Source organism: Falco peregrinus, chromosome 10, assembly GCF_023634155.1.
Source record: "Falco peregrinus isolate bFalPer1 chromosome 10, bFalPer1.pri, whole genome shotgun sequence".
Classification (NCBI taxonomy): domain Eukaryota; kingdom Metazoa; phylum Chordata; class Aves; order Falconiformes; family Falconidae; genus Falco; species Falco peregrinus.
Window position 1 is genome coordinate 11,119,081 of NC_073730.1, and position 18,031 is coordinate 11,137,111.

Genomic DNA, 18,031 nt, shown 5'->3' on the forward strand with positions numbered 1-18,031 from the left:
TTCATGTGAACACTGCATGAATTCTTAATCATTGCAGGTTATAGTGAATACTAAATGAAATATTAAGATAAATGTAACTATATTCCATCTTTGTGATCAGGGCAGCTGTGTGAGTAGAAAAGTAAGTATGCCCTTGATAAAAACTGTAGGAGAACTTGCAGAATCACAATGCAGCATCTGTGTTGAAGGAAGAGATAGACAAGCACATTCACTACACAACTGGGGGGGAAACTGGAAGCATGCAGGCATGCTGCTGGCATATTTTGTGTGCGTGTCTGTACCGAGTAGAATGAGATATGGAATATCATGCTAAGATTTAAACTTGCTAGCCTGAAAAGAGTTGATCAAGACCAGAGAGCTTGTGTTATCAGTTATTTGTACATTGAAAGTACACCATCATGGCCGGGCACAGAGAAAAAACCCGAGAACTATTAGTCTTTCCTGGTTTTAGAATTAAGTTGCTAATGAATTTGTTCTGGACAGCATTTGTGGGAGAAAAAAGAGTGGAAGACTATAGGTAAGTGGGTCAAGGCGCTAGGTGGGGAAGTGGAAATATAAGCAGTATTAGCATTACATGGTACCAAGGGTGTGGAATTCTGGGTCTACTGGAAAGCTTAGAGAATTCCTGTTAATTTATTTTATTCTGGTGTTTGTTTCATAAACCAAAGTTACAAAGTGGTGTAACTGAGAAGCCTTCTGCTGCAGGGTACATTGGACTAGGCTCATGGGTGAAATCCCACTCTGCTGATGCATTGTCCTTTTCCAAGGAAGTGGGACAAAAAAGATAAAAACATTTTCACTGAAGAAAACCACTGAAACTGTAAAACTATTGTCTTGCTGTTAGCGTATTTTTCTGCTTATTTTATAATCTCTCATAAGCTTTCCTCTACACACAATAAAGAAACCTAACGTGCAAGGAGACACTGACCTCTGTTTCATTTTTGTAAGAGAAACTTCTTCGCATTTTTAAGTGATTTCAGCAACTTGCAGTGTTTGGTGATTGTAGTATTTAGAACTGCTAAGGTTATTTTTATTTGAAATGACCATTTGTGCAGAGTTCTGTGTATTCCAGCTCATCAAAGGAATTTCTCAGTAATGTATGTTGTACCTAAACCTTTGAAGATATAGTGCATAATTATTAGATTGGCTTTGTGTACACATTTCATTCTTCGTTCAATCACCTTTATGTTATACTAAACTATTAGTCATGAAAAAGATGTGCTGTACTTTCAGATTTGGGAGGGGTACTGTTTCTGAGGAGAAATTTGGGACTTTCACTTTTTTTTTTTTTTTGAAAAAGAAGAAGAAGAAGAAGAAGAAGGAAAGTTTCTTTTTAATGCTTGCTTTACGATCTGATTCAAAGCTGTAGTTGAAATACCAGCAACTCAAACGTATGTCTGAAATATCCTTGGGTCATCTAATAAGCCGACTTTCCCCCTTTTTTTGAGGAGGTCAGAATGTCAGCTTTCCTTATGACTGTGAAAAGAAAATTAATGATACTTACCGAGTACCTAACTGATCAATATTGCAACAAATTTAATACTGTATTTATCAAGATAAGCATGCAGTGTTAATAGTAGCAAGTGTTACACACTTTCATCTATTGCATGGGTAGGAATGAGAAATTAACATACTGCTGTGCTTTGTGACTTTTTCAGATAAAACATATTACAGTTAAAGAATGCCCACAGCTACTTTAAATTGTTAGAGCTCCATTGGCTTTGACAGAACTCATGTTTTATAGGTTTTATATCTCAAAACCTGTAACATCTAATTGGCAAGCTCTTCCTAATACAGCCTGCAAAACACAGATCACATTTAGGTTTATTCTTTTGAAATGGATTAAAGAGAGACTTGAAGTTCTTATTGGAAACAGATCTTCGTTAGAAGAAAACTGTTTTAACTGTATATTTTATAGATTTTAGTGTTTTATATCAGCATTGAATTGTATTCTTAACACAGAAATTTCAATCCTGCTGCAAGTTTCCAAAAGTGGAGTTGGTGGTGTATTAAAAGATGTCACAAAGATTCATGAGAGCATTTGCTTAACCAGTTATTGTATATACTTTATGCAATGAATCAGAAGGGAAAATTTCTGTATATTATTGCAGTTCTTACTCATGTTTTTTGAGGAAACTTGAAACTGAGCACTCTAAATTTATAGATTATTTTAGATTGATAGCATACTGATTGGTGGAGGAAGTTTTGTGCCTTTAATAAATTGACTTTATGTAGAGCAGGGGTCCTCAAACTATGGCCCACAGGCCAGATACAGCCCCCCAGGGTCCTCAATCCAGCCCCCAGTATTTACAGAAACCCACCACCCTCTGGGGAGGGGGAGGGCGGAACCAAGAAGCCACAGATGACTGCCCTGTTTAAAAAGTTTGAGGACCCCTGATGTAGAGGAATGAAGGCAGTGGGTTGATTAGCATTGATAATACACAGCTGTGGCCTTGCCTCGAAGGCTGTGGGTTGATTGACATGGATGATGTGCAGCTGTAGCTTGTTCCTGCCAAGTAGTTAAATAGCACTGGGGGGGGTGGGGGGTGTTGTGTTTATTGTTATTTTGTTTTTGTTGGGTGGTGGTTGTTGGTGGACTAAGGAGGAGTGGTGTGGTCTGGTTTCTAGTCACTGAAGAAGATGAAAGAAGGAGATGACAACAGTGATGACAGCATGGACAGTAGACTGACTGATAGTAAAACCCTTGTTGCAGCCTACTAGCCTGTCTGTGCTGCGACAACTTTATGCATTAGTCTGCTCTTAGCCAGTTACACTGCTATACTAAGGCTTATTAGTAATTTTCTGAGGTGGTTTTGACTTGCTATTAAAGGCCGCCTCTGTTAGGTATTTAATTCTACTAGCTTGAATTTATATTCCTAGTCCCTGTAGAGTGGACTGTAGAATGTGAATATTGTGTGAATAAATGTGTAACATATATGCTAAATATAATGATTAGGATTTTCCAGAGTATTACATTTTTTTCCTCCTTGATTTTTGAAAGGATTTTATTTAGAAGTGCAGAAGATTTATTCTCTGAGAATTGTTTCCTTCAGGAATCTTTATCCAACAGTTTTTAAACCATTGACCAAAATGTACGGAGTCAGCTTGTACCTAATGTTGTATATCTGAATGTAACAAAGTAGCAGTAACCTTGCAGGTTCCAGTAGGAATGTTCTTGATAACGAAGATAGCTGGTGACTCTTTGTTACTTGGTTTTGTGTTTAATCTGCATTATCAGACCTGTCAATAGTACAACTTAAGTTGTAATATTGCCAATAAACTTTTTTCTAAAAAAAAAAAAAAAAATAGCATAAAAATAAATTAAACTTTAAAATTATTTGCAAGTTTATGTAAATGACTAGCTTAAAAAAGAGCTTTATGTAATCGGACATGTTCACCACTGAAGCCCAACATTAAGTGTTCTCTGCAAATCTCATTATATGTAGCTTATGAGACTGTAATTCATACTAATTTATATGTAGATAGCCATCTAAATGCCAAAACATTTTTATTCAGCAAATTCCTTTATGCTTTTGAGTTGGTATTGGGGATAAAATGCAAAAGAAAACTTCATAGCGGGAGAATGAGAGACGTTCAAACTCTCATGAACATTTTTTGACTGTTCTTTGCAGATGTTCTTTCAATTTGTCTGTTTTCAGGATGTTCTGTATAAATAAGTAAAGTTTTGTTGGTTCTTTTAATATCTCTATTTTAACATGACTATACAACGTAAAATATGTATAGTTTAACAACTTGGTTCTGAATTTAGTTGGACTTTCCAAAGAGATTATTCAGTTATTTCAGAAATTTTGGTTAAAATATGTTGTCTAGTCTCTTCTCCTAATCCTGTGCTGTAAAAGCATCTATACAACCTTGCATTATTTCAAAAGCATACTTAAGACGTGAACATAAGAAAAAATGAACCTGAAGTAGATCCCCCGATATCTTTGATCCCTTTGCAATCAAAGCTATAAATTGAAACACTGAGAGTGGACTCCAGATAAAAAGGAGGAAGAAGTAAGATAAAGGACAGAATTCTTATGTAAAAAAAGGTACAGTATACTTCTATGTTGAAGTCAGTCATTATTATTTGTACAAATAATACAAAAATGCAGAGGGAATCTACGATAAACTCTTTGGTATTTTCAAATTACTTTATAAGATTCTAGCTACTTTCTTTGTTCTGCACAATTACAAAAACTGTTGTAAAATGCAAACAGAAAATGTCTCGAGAAATGTTTGTCAAAACAAGGATAGATTATGTTAGACTGATATAATCTGTTTTAAAACTTTCATTTTCAAATAATTTTTCTAAAGTTTGAACATACAGTGCTTAACCTAGTTGTATTACTAGCTGTGACTAATAAAAAAGCAAAAATAATTCCATGTGAGAATGTGATAGCATATGAAATAAAAATCTACAGTATCTTCTACTAGTTATTTATAATTAGCTTAAGTCGTATATTTAGACAGACCATGACAGACAAAAGGAGAGGGACAGTGGGCTGAAAGTAAAAATTTGAGAATTTTAAACCTCAAGTTTGTAGATACTTGCACACTGACTTTTTTTTTTCATATTTCTGGTTTGTCAAGTAAAAAAATAACACTAACATTTTCACTATTCATAGAATTCCAGATGTTTTGGCCTAAAGTGTCAGGACATGAAAAACAAACAAATATCCCAAAGTGTTTGGAATTTCTTTCTGTAACCCTTCAAAAAAAGAGTAAGTACATGTCTCCTGATCATTGGTAGACTTATTTTTGTGTTTATATAAGGCATTGCTGTTTGAAGTCTTCCATTTCCCTTTTTCTATTACCTTGAGTGACTCAGATAATTTTTTTCCAAATTACCAGTAAACATTTTTTTTTATTTCCTGTGTGATTGATTAAAATTTCTGTTATGCTTTGCACTGGAAAAGTGAAATAATAAAATGGAAAAGGTTAATTTGGCCTAGTAGAAATATTTAGCTTCCAATAAAGGAAGAAGTTGCTGGCAATTTAAAATGACATTCCTGGACCTAATAGGAGACAAATATTTATGAATAATTAATTACATCAATTCACTATATGCAGCATAATTCTTGAATAAATATGTTATTCTTATGCTAAGACTATTTAGCAGTTGCTTAAGTAATTTTTGTGGTTCTTTGAGTATTTCTGGGCTAAAGAATTGCAGTTCTATTGATTATTTCTGCTGCATTTGACAGCAAATATACGCAGAATTGTCTGTTACTTATATTGAGATTTTGTGTGTGGTTTTCCTAATATGCACACATCAATTTGCATACAAACTAAACATCTGCATTTCAGTTTTTCCCAACTATAAGGAACTGTCTTTTTGAAAAAAGTTCTTTTAATTTCTTTTTTTACACTACTCTTGGTTGGCTTTTTTATAACTTGAAAAAGAAACAAACAAAAACAACCCTTGGTAATTTCAATAACATATCTCTTGAAGGGATCTAATTTTTAGCTACTAAATCATCCTGTAATAGATGGCAGATGTTGACCTATAAAATCTACGTTACAACAATTTCTTTATAAAATTGCAGGCATAAAAACACCTGCTGCTGCAATGTCACTTTCAAAAACTTAGTTAGATGCCATGTAAGCTAGGACCTGAAGATTGCTCTTGTTTGGACATTGTGAAGATGCAGTTGTTACTATACCTGCTCTAGTTATGTCTAAATCTAATTAAAAAAACATGGCTAATTTCTGTTCCTATTCTTTTATCTACATATCTATTACAACATTCATCAGAAAGTGTGCTGTTTTGTTTGTGTACATTAAGTAGTCAAGTTAATGTTTTTATATAAATGCAAATTAGAAAATTCAATTATTGGATCCTCAAACTTTTTCTGAAGTTTCATGTGTCGTTTTCCGAAGAAGGTATTTCCATATGTTAGGGGTGGTATGTGAAAAAATTTGAAATATTTTAACAGATACAGTAGCATCTCCAACCCTAACTTGAGTAAATACATAATAAGAGGGAAAATCTTTGAGTAAATATGGTGCCAAATGTAGCTACTGAAAAGCAGAAGTTGCAGGAAGTTTAGCTGTTAAATGTCTTTGTGAAAATTGCTAAACTAAACCTTATATTTATGACATATTTATTTTTTAAAGTGTATGGTTTTTTTCTGTCACTTTCTAAAAGGATGAATTACTGTCTTTCAGGACATAGTGAGAGCATGGTTATAAATCAATCCATTTCTTTCACATTTAAAGCAGGCCAGAGGGAGAAAAGACCAGCTGGGTGAATGTGTCAGCTCAGCTTAATTCCCAGGCTTCTGCTTCCTTTCCGTTGCAAGCAATATATGTTACAGGAAGTACGTGAGGAAGCTTATTCTGCTGTTGCAAAGAATAGCTCTACCCTCCAAAAAATAATCCTAATAAAATACTTCAGGTTACATCCTAGAAGGGATATAGTTCTTTTATAGGGAAGTACTAAAAGACTGTGTAAACATTATCTTTGTTTTCTAAAAACTGGAATTGTTGTTGAGGATAGCAGCAGCTGCTGGCTTAAACTTTGTGGAAGAAAAAAATTTCTTCAGCTTAAACTGCATTTCACTATTTCAACTTTCTGCTCATTTTACTGTGTAAAAATAATTATTTGGTCAATAGTATTTATGATTAATATGATGACTTGCTCCTTTATCCTATCCATGGATATTGTATAGGTAATGTTCTTCTCTACTAGCCTCCTCTCACGTTATTTAAATTATTAAGTTTAATTTAGAGCAAATTGCTCTGGACCTTGGCTATTCAAGTTTTGGATATCTCCAACTGTGAATACTCAGCAACCTCTGATCAACCTGTCCTATTGTAGATCACACACATGCTAACATTTTGGCTTTTTCCTTCCTTAAACCAAGCTGGAATACCCCATGTTTCAACCTGTTCCCATTGTTTCTTGTCTCTCCATTCTTTGGACTACTAAGAGGTCTACCTCTGTCTCTTCTCTGTAGACAGCATTAAGACCTCTCCTTTATCTGCCTTTTCTTGAGGCTGAACAAATTTTTCTCAGTTCTTCCATGTGCGTTATATGTCCCACGGTCTATTGTAAAAGCCTGTCACAATTTTTATTCTAAAAGAAGCATGTCAGATAGGAAAATTACTTCAAGGTCAGCAGCTTTTGGTAAATAGTGTCTGCTTCTTATCTCTCACTTGTGGAGAACACTAAAAATGCTCAAACAAGTAAATAGGATCTGGAGCCTTGTGTAGGAAACAAGACTGTTCTGGTGTGTAGATTGGTGGCCTCTGCATTCCTAGCACCATATTGTCGGTGGACAAACTGGTGGTTTGTGGGATGCTCTTGTAGTATCATCACTTGAAAATATGGGAAAATTTCTGAGTAGCAATAAAATTGCTAGTTTTTCATCTGAAACTAAAATACATACTCTTTATTATTGCTTTAAACCCAAACTCTTCAGCAGAATAGGCAAGGTTGGATTCTACTATTACAAGGATGAGGAAAAAAGGGAAAACTAACAGGGAGGAAATGGAGGGTTTGGGTACAATCTGTCCCTGGAGAGCCATGGAGAAGGAAGATACCTGGAAAGCTATAGTTGCAGAATAAGTTAGCTTAGAAATAGAAACAGTAACCACTGCTGCAAACAGAAAAATGACTGCCCTCTTCATCATTCCCTCCCATAATAACAAATCCTGACACTTACTGTGGAAGCAACAGCTATAAACTGCAGGCAACAGGCTGCAGCCCTTCCATTGTGCTGCTCAGCCTATTCTAGACTATCTATTTTGCCTGCACCTTGTCAAATCTTCGTTATTCCTTTTGATGCTGTTCTGTTTGCTCACAAATTCTAATTTTCCATGTCACAGCAGAGTTCAAAGAGGAAACAAGTTTGAAGCTGATTGGAAAGAAACACTTTGAAGTACACAGCATACACAAAAAGCAAGCCACTTTCACATCTTTCCCTTGGTCTCACTCCCAATACTTTTTCTGATTCCTTTGCTTTCTGCTCTGCATTTGTGTCCATTCTTGTCATGCAGTTTCACTCACAAAAGGATACTCTGCAAGCAATGTTCTAACACCTGTGTCCTCGGAAAAGCCTACATGGCCTCACAAGTCTGCTCATACTCTGCCACTCTAATAGTTTTCTTTTTCGTGTTGCTACTGTCACAATTGCTTGTCATGAAAGAACATAGGTTCTGAGTCTACCGCCTGCTTTTTTACTTGTTAACATAATGGAGTTCCGTTCAAAACCAGATTGATCTCATTTTTTAAATGTTAGTAAGTCGGAGTAATGACTTTGTAAAATGTGTTATGCAAAGATATGGTTGGATCCATCAAGTTGAGTTTTTTTTCAAGTAGTCTGCAAGCTGTTTGTATGGGAGTGTTTGGCTTGTCTCCCATCGCACAAGATGTAGGTAGACTTTTGAATCACAGTGTACAAAATCAAGGGCACTCCTTTAACTTTTTATTATGTCTTTTCATATGTGATTAATTTGCCTTATGGTATGCTTTCCAGGATAACAGGTTAAATTTGCTTCCGAAAAGAAGGAAGATCTTTAGTTTTTCTGACTAGAAGAATTTCTACTTTGAAACAAATATATTTTTTCAGGGGGGAGGGATGTATTTCAGCAGTTTGGAAACAGCATTTATATCATGCCCACCTTGTGTGGAATGTAGCTGGCCAAAATACAGTATCCTTGTGTACTTGCCTTTCTGTGTAGCAATTGTGACTGCTAATAGATGATGCTTGAACTACGTGAGCATCCATGTCTTCCTTGTTGCCCTTCCAAAACTGTTATACTTGAGCATCATGGTTTGGCTAAAAAAGTCTAAGAGAAAACAAGAGATACATTTTTCTTGACTGGAGGAGCTGTAAAATAACAGACAAAAACATGAACTCAATTGTGATCAGAATGTTCTTCTTGACAGTTGTTTGATAGTGCTTTCCTGCCAGATGTGGATGATTGGGTATTTTGCTGGTTTTGTTTTCCTCTTCTGTCATATTTACCATCAAGATAGAATTCCTTAGACCTTGTAAAATGTGAGAGATGGCTTTTCTATGACAATTCTTATATAGCTTGCCATGACAGTCTTCGATTTACTTGAGAAATAGCCTATAATAATAGCTGCTGTAAAAGACTGCTCTGAAGTAGGTAGAAGAACTATCAAGGAAAAGGTGAAAAAGACTCTTTCCGATTTCAAGCTGATTAAATAAGGTTTACTTTCAGATTGCAGTTTCATCTCCAGCTGGCCTACAGGTAAACCTTTACTAAGTCTTAGGAAAATGACAAGATTGTGTCAATTTCAGTGCAGGAGACAACCTATTTGCTCCTGGGTAGCTGCTCATGGACCAAATCAGAGTGTTGATAGAAAAACTGTAGAGAAGAAAAATGTTTACCCTTTTTTCCATCAGTTCTATCTCTGAGTACAAACAAGCAGGACAGTAGTAAGAATGATTGAAAACCAGCAATGAAATCCCTCACACATAATTATATACTTTTGTGAAATTCTACTAGTTAAAACTTAGTAGAATGATATAATTTCATTCTTAACGTGTATCCAAAAATCAATAATAGGGCAATACCTAGGTATAGATCTGAGAGATTCCTTTGTGCTATATTTAACAAATAACTTAATACTTGAAATATTAGTGCTAGCTGAGTTATAACTCTGTGGATCAGTCTTCATAGTTTTTGCTTACTTTCATGTAACTGTTTATAGTGTAAACATGTTGCTACCTGAGTAGCTCTTCTGAAGCCCTGAAGTCAGACATGAGGAAAATTTGTCCATTTTACATTAAATGGTGTAGATTTCTAGTGCTGTCTTAAGATCTCAGACGTATTTGCAGGACCTAAAGAATAATATTTCAAAATACTACTTAGAAGTAATCCTTTACAGGCAAAATACAGAAATTTTGTTCCAGTTTTGTGCTCTATAATGGCAAGTGATCAGCATCTAGGGAGAATAACTTAAATCAGAAAGTGTTTCTAGAGTTACCCTTATATCTTAATATACCAAGCTGCCTGACTGCATACCTCAGAGCTTGTTCTGCAAAGTGGTGTCAAGGAACTGCATCCAGCCCCCTTGGGAATTTCTGCCAAATCTGGGTAGTCTGGTTAATTCCAGTGGAAACACTACCCCTCTCAGAAATGTGTTACTAGCAATAGTATCTGGTATAGCTGATCATACTATAGCCTTTTACAAATAAATCACGTACATGAATTTTCTTTGCCTCTCCTTAGTTTAAACAAGAGATGCCAGGAGATCAACACTGAACAAGAAAATGAGGCTACAAATTTTCACCTTTGTTAACCACACAAGAAGTTCTGTCATTGAAGGTGAGAGAAGGAATTGGAGAAGAAAAGGCAGATTAGGTAAAAGAATTAGTTGTCCTACTGCCTGCACAAACACCCTTTCTCTCAGAAAATTGATAAACACAGTCTCTGAGCCAAAACTTTTCCCAAGGTTACCTATTTCATATATACAGGTTATTCAGAATCAACTTATTACTGAATTTACTGTACTACTTGAGGGTTTTTGGTTGGTTGATACATATTTCTTTTTCTCTCTCTTTGCTACATTGAGTCTGAAATGCAATTAAACATTATATCTCAGGAAATATTTTCCAAAAGTATTTAGCAGGTAATATCTAAGAATACGTAAGTTTCAGGCAATCATTAACTGTTCCAGACAGTTCCCAAATGAAAATTTGCATTAGAAAGAAAAGATCCAATCATAAAATGTGTGTAATCCAATTATAAATACTTTGTGAATCTTGAGTTCATGAACTGTTTGCCATATTTACTAGTGAGCCTAATTAAAAAGATCCCTGGAGCAAAAAAAATTAGGGATGATACCTGTTAGAACACTCTACAGTGGCCGAAAAAGTATTAAAAAAGCTCTAATCCAGTCTCTAATTCTGGAAATAGTCCTGACTTTTAGGAGGTACTGTTCCAGAAGAAAAGTAGTTGCACAATTATGTACCCAGTCTTTATTTTCCAAAAGTCTGGAGTTACTGCGATTCATGACTCTACGCTAGATTTCAAACGACAGTAATTTTTGGCTGTCTTGATTTAGCACAGTCAGATGGGTGACTCCATAATCTGTGGCTCTTTACTTTTCTAGCCCTTTATGATTAGTAGTTCTTCCCTATCAACATATTACTGTGTAAGCTCCTTTTCAGCACTTCTTGATGGGTTTGAATTTTTTTTTAGCCAAATAATTAATCTTCCAAGTCTGATACTTCTGCTTCTGTTTAGCCCAAATCTCTGCCGATATTGTCTCTTATATACTCGTAGGCTTGTATCAGTTTATCTCAAAATTAAAGAAAAGCATTTTGCCTGTAGACTCTACCCTACTCCATGCTTATCACATTACTCCCTTTTCAAAATTCTGGAGGAGTTCTGAGAACTAACAAAAGGGGCATAATTCAACTATATGTTTTGCATTTAAAGTATTCTGTTAAGGAAGTTAACCCAATAGTTAAGTACTTGGAAACTAATTAACAAATAGTCTACTACCATATTTAGTACATCTTACAGACATTGAGAGCACCATCTGAGATGTTTACTTGAACTGTTTGACAAGTATTTAGGCCTGCTTCATTTCAGTATCTGCGATGTCAGATCTTTACTGACACCTCTTTGCTACTTAGTCTGTTCTGTTGAGTAGCCTTCTGTCTCTAGATATGTCTCCAATGCAATAGTAAAGTTACTTTTTTGGGGGGGGGTGGAGGGGGGTGGAGTGGTAGTGTGCCAAAATCTATGTATTATGAACAGCAAGCAATGATGACATGATGTCATCTTTCTGCACCAACTTGTCTGAAATGTCTGGTACTCCACAGTGGGAGTTGAGATAAAAGTTTCATTGCTACACTTGCTGAATTTGGAAGAATTTCTTAAAAACTGCATATGCCACACTTGGTGTAAGTATCCTCATTTTCTTTTACCAATAGGGTGTCTTCTGATTTGTAATGTTTCAAAGTGTCTTTGAATTGGAGTAATAAGGTTAAGAAAAGATATTTTTTTTTATTAACAGAATGAGTTTTCTGAAATGTGCATGGATCAGCTTGTACTGTGTAATGGATAGCTTGGTTTTTTGTAACACAACGTATCGTTATTTTGAAAAAATATTTATTTTTTCTTCTGGTAGTCTACATCACTTGTAGATGCTCTTCTGAAGTGGCATTAACAAGACATGCTTCTTTCATGTGCCTCTATCCTCTTGACATTAGTCTTAGAGTATATAAATAACGTTTTGACATTACTGACTTGCATATTATGCTGGTTTTGGCTGAAGTAAAGTTAATTTTCTTCATAGCTACTATGGGACTATGTTTTGCATTTGTGTTGGAAACAGTGTTGGTAATTAAGGGATGTTTTAGTTAGTGCTGAGCAGTGCTTACACAGAGCCAAGGGCTTTTCTGCTTCTCCCACCCCGCCACCAGCAAAAAGGCTGGAGATGCACCAGAAGTTGGGAGGGGACACAGCTGGAACAGCTGGCCAGAGGTGTATACCATATAAAGCCAATTTAATATTCTCTTATTACTGAACAGAATGCTGCAAAAATATCTAGTTTCATAAGTACAGAACCACAGATATTACAATTTTTCACTTTTTGTTCTCTTGCTTTACATATTACGTAATATGTAAAATGTTTAAAATGCCTCTTCATAAGCAGAATGAATTCTACTGCGGGCTAACAGAATTAAACTTGAGCTTTACACCAACACATAGATATTAAAAAATAAAAGGAAAGCTAAGCTTTAAAAGACTTCCAGTGGAAGTCTACTACATGCTTCTGTGCATATGGAAGACTTTGTCCATTAAAATTATCTGATTTCCCTCTGAAAGATGACATAAGATTGAGGTCATCTGGGTGATGCTGAAAAATTGTACAGTGTCTGCTGTTCTTTGGACTTGTTTTATTACTCTGATGCATTGGCAAAGAATTATGCACTTTGAGTTCTGCATTTTGGTGGAAATCACTGTCACTGAATAGCCTGAACTAGAGGGGAAAAAAGAAAACTTCCCCTTATCTATCCAGTTGCCAGAACCAACTTTCTGACTGAACAAAATATAAATATGATGGTATAAAATTAACATGTGCAGGAAATACTTCAATACAGACTTTTGGGTTTACATCACAACTGAGTTACATGTTCCTTTAAAATGAGAAAAAATGTGCCATTACAATAACTTTTGCTTTGTAAAATCTATGCCTTTGAAACCATTCTTGTAACAGATGGTTGTGTGTCTAAACTCTCAATTTTTTTCATTGTTTTTGACCTGCGGTTCAACCACAACTAGAATTTTTATAATAAAAAAAATCAGAAGGTATTTTTGTTAACTCAGTTAGTGGCAGTTCTTGTCACTAAGCAGTGAGTCTATCTTGTTCCAGTTTTCTTACTCGGAGAAAATTATGACTATACTTATGTTTCTGTCTGACCTAGATCCTGGATAGTCTGTGGCTTTTTGCTTCCAGTTCCAGGGAATGAGAGTGTTTCAGTAGTAAGCTGTCAGAGTCAGAGCTGAGATCACTATGTGTGATATCACCAAGAAGTTAGACTTGAGTTGCTTTAAGTATATGATCCCAAGAATAACTACTAAATGTTTCAAAACCAGGAATGCAGTTTCATTTCTAATGTTAGGCTAGGGAAGTTAGGAATAGAAAATGGTTATCTATAGCTTAGAAATTACCCAAGGCAGGGTTGAATATAGATTTGGGCAAAGAAAAAAAGTATTTTCTCTAAAGACTTCATTGTTGTGGGAAAAAATATTGGATTATTTTCTGACTCTTGTAACTTTATCATCTCACTGTATCTGAAGAAGCCGTGGTGTCTGCAGTCTCGCTAATTTAAGTTTCTTACTTACTCTTATCAATCCTATCATACATCAGGAAAGGAAAAAAAGATTTGTGGTAAATGATGTACCCATTAAAAGGACATATTGCAAAGCTGCTGTTTAATTTGTTAGTCCAAATATATTTAGGGTTAAAGGAATGAACTAAAAGACCCAAAGGTTTATAGCTTTGTATATATCTCGCAGTCCAACCACCATCAAGTTATTGGAAGTAAATACTTGATATGTGATATATTGATATTTTGATATATTGATAAATAACTGTCTTTCAGCAGTTAGCCAGATAATTTGTATCCCGTTTTGAGTTACCTTTTTGTTTCTGGTGGATTGTTTTGGGTTTTTTGATTATTCTTTTTCTTTAAATGATAGGGCATTCAGTTTGGTAAACTGGTCCATGTGATTTATGGGTTTGCAGAGTAAGCTCTTGTTTGGTGTACTATAAGCTTGATTTTTGTAAAACAAGACTGAATACTGCACTCACGAGTTTGATGTGGTATTGCTACTCCTTTTCTATTCACTTTACATGTAGTCTAGAATAATACTGGGAGAAGAAAAGCTTTTAATTTCACTGTGCTAAATGAAAGTGGATTATTGGGTTTTTTACTGACTAAGTTAGAAAATAAATCTACAGAATTAAATATCTAAAGAGTTGGTACGTTTCTGAAATGTATTTTAATTCTTCTGAATATATATTTTAATCTTACCTGGTTTCTGAAAAAGACTAGAGGCATGTTGGGGGTATTTCCTGCATTTATTGCAGTCTTGTTCCAATGTACATGCTTACAGAAACTTGCAGATTGATTAATCTTAGGTAAAAATGTTTGTATAAAACTTGTTTTTTCCTGAAAATGCTGCTTGAGCAAGCAAACAGTTAATCCCTTTGGGTAACAATGTGTGTTTCAACAGATCTGATAAGAAAACTGTGTCAACAGAGATAATTGAATAGCTAAATGGCAGAGGTAATATACTTTTAAAGACATATACAAATTGCTGTGCTGTAGACTTGGGCATCCATGCAAGCTGCTGTCAAAACTACTTTGGCAATGAGAAATGCTTTTAGAAATGGTAAAGCTTGCCATTTATGAAGAGGTCGATTATGAAGAAAAAACTTCTATAGTATGAAGAAGAAACTTTGAATAAATAATGCTCATTATTAGTCAGTAGAATCAGGTGAAGTTGAGTAGCATCATTCAACTAAAATACTCAATACTCAGAGTGCAGTATTTGGAGTTCAATGTTTAGTGTTCAGGAGACAGCTGTATCTGTCTGCATTTTGGCGAAGTTGAATACTTGGATAAGTATTATTTACAGGTTACAGTAAAAGCACCTTCTGTTAGCACATATGCTGATAGTTCTTTATAATACTAGCCTGTGGAGCACATAAAGACCTGAATGCATACGAATTGCTACTATTCTCTAATGTGCAAATTGCCGCTAATCTTTAATGTGATATTTCCTGTGCCGTATCTACCAATGTTATGTTCAAACACATGAATCTCAATGTGAGCTAAACTTGAGAAACTAATGTAGGTCTCTTCTTAACAACTGGCTTCAGTTCATTGCCTTTCTGCAGTACCCTGTGGTCTTGCAGTTTGTGTCAGTATGGCAATATGGGTTTCAAGCTTTAAATAACTAAATCCTAAAGGTTAGATTTGCTATTACTGAATAGTAACACCCTTCCATTAAATTGAGAAAACATATTTTTTTTTTTTATAGAAGGAATTTTCATACCATCCGAGCTTGCTCAAGTAGCTTTATCAAAGTCACAAAAAGTTTGAGAGACCTGAAAGTAAACTTCCAGTTAGTCTATGACTATGTCCAGGGACACAATGAGATTACTATAAGGTTGAGACAAGAAGTAAATGAACCCTTACTATTTAGACATAGTGTAGGTATTTCTGACTGATAAATGTTTACATAAAATTTTGCATTTAAATGTTTTTCTTGATAGTTTTGTGGTATTTTTCTTTAACAGGGCATTAGTCAATCACAGCAAGAAGTTTTACATGTGTCTTAGGGAATGCAACTTCTGTTCTCATGGTCATTATAAATTAAATATTAGATCTGGCAAGAGTAACTCATCTTTACTGAGGGGGAAAACCTAATCTAAGTTGTTGTGTATTTTTAATAAAGTGTGAAAGCTGAAACAAGTTTATAAATTATACACCAAAGTAGTGCATGGCTGTGTGGGGTGAATATTACTCTATATGATATGTCATGTGAGAAGCACTTAAAATTTTTTATTTTAGTTATGGAAAGCCATTTTTGTACCATCCAGGTTTTTCTGGATTTGTTTCCCTTTCTAAGTCTATACAAAATAGATGTGGTACACTTTATAGCTTAATGTAGTGGCTTTACTCATCTTTTTAAGCACTAAATTAGCCCTTTTAATTACCATCTTCCAGAAATATATCTGTAATGTTCTTCACCTCAAAATATAAATACTCTGGAACTACTTATTACTATAATCTCTATCATAATTTTCTGATCTTGTAGCATAGCTGGAAAAAATGCATGAAACAAATTGTAAACCTTTTGAAAATACTTTTCTGTAGAGGTGACTGGTAAATACCATATTCTTGATATGCAGATAATTCCTAAATATGAACAGAGCAATACAGTAGACAGCATTTCAAAATTAATTTTCCCATAAATTATTAGATTTGTTATCATTTGAAGTGTAATTTTTTCCCTGGGTATTTATCACATTATTTTTCACAAGGCTTAAATACTTGTATTTTTATTTATTAACATATATTAATCCACTAATACGGTTATACCAGTGGACAAATTGAATAGCATACACGAGTCTTCTCTAGAACAAGGCTTATGCTCAAGTATTTTGAAAAAACACGTTGGTGAAAGCTTATACTTATGTGTTGTCATGAAATTATCTTACTTCTGGGTTTTGTTTGATTTCTGAAATACTAAATGTATCGGTTTTATATAAGACATCTATGACCGTGTTCAAATAATACCCAGCATGTACTTGTAAGACACCAGCTGTGTATTTTTATACATACTTGGCTTTAATGTTCAAAGATTTCTTTCTAGTGAACATAAGTCATCTTTGTCACCTGTTCTATGATTGGCTTAGTAGCCAATGTAGCCTTCCTAGGTTATGTTTCTCTGAGAACCAGGTTAGCATCAGTGACTGTACCTTGCAGGGTATACTGTCAGCAGATGATGTGCACTGTTGAAATTCCAGTAACTTTTCAATAGTGGACAACAGAAATTACTCATGAAGAGTTTGCTATTTAACCCTCAAGAGTAGAGCTGAACTTGAGGAAGTCGGACTCACTGGAGTGGAAAGTAGTTCTTGCTACTAGGAAATAATGTGCTACCCTTGTTCTGCAGATGCATTTCCTTACAGATTGTCCCCTGCCCATGGTCTGATCTGTTCCTTTTTTTCACTACAGAAAATCATATTAGCAGGGAGATTTTAAGCACCAGGAATGCATCTTTACCCAGATGTATGTGAGACATGAGTAGAAGGAAGTCCTGCTCTTGTTTACACACACATGCATGTGCACATGCAAGCACACAGACTGCTGATTTCATTTAAAGGCATATGTCTTTTTTGAGACAACATATGTTCTGAATTAAAATTCATCTACTGAGTGATTTAATGTAACTGCAAACCAGAGTACAGAAATTGTCTATTTTCCAGCTAGAAAGTTCTAGCTGGAAATTTGACAGCAGAAAAAATAGGATCTAGGTTTTTTAGTTCTGTGAATATGTGAATAAATAATTTTAACTAAAATGGTCTTAGTTGTAAGAGGAACTCAGAATGGTTTTTATTTATTATTACCATTTAACTCACAGGAAAAACAGGAGGAAATTGTGTTGTGAGGTTTAACTACTCTAGAAAAAAAAATTTTGCTGATACTCTTTCATCATGAATGGACATGGGATGAGGGATCTGGACAGGCTGGGCAGATGGGCTGATGGCAGTTGTATGAGGCTGAACCTGGCTGGGGGCCAGGCCCTGCCTGTGGGTCACATCAGCCCCAGGCAGCTGCAGGTGGGGGCAGGAGGCTGGGAAGGGTCGGGGGGGGGGGGGCGGGGCTTGCTGATGACCAGCTGGGCATGAGCCCCCCAGTGTGCCCAGGTGGCCAAGGAGGCTGACAACATCCTAGCTTGTGTCCAAAACAATATGGCCAGCAGGGCCAGGGCAGGGACTGTCCCCCTGTGCTTGGCACCC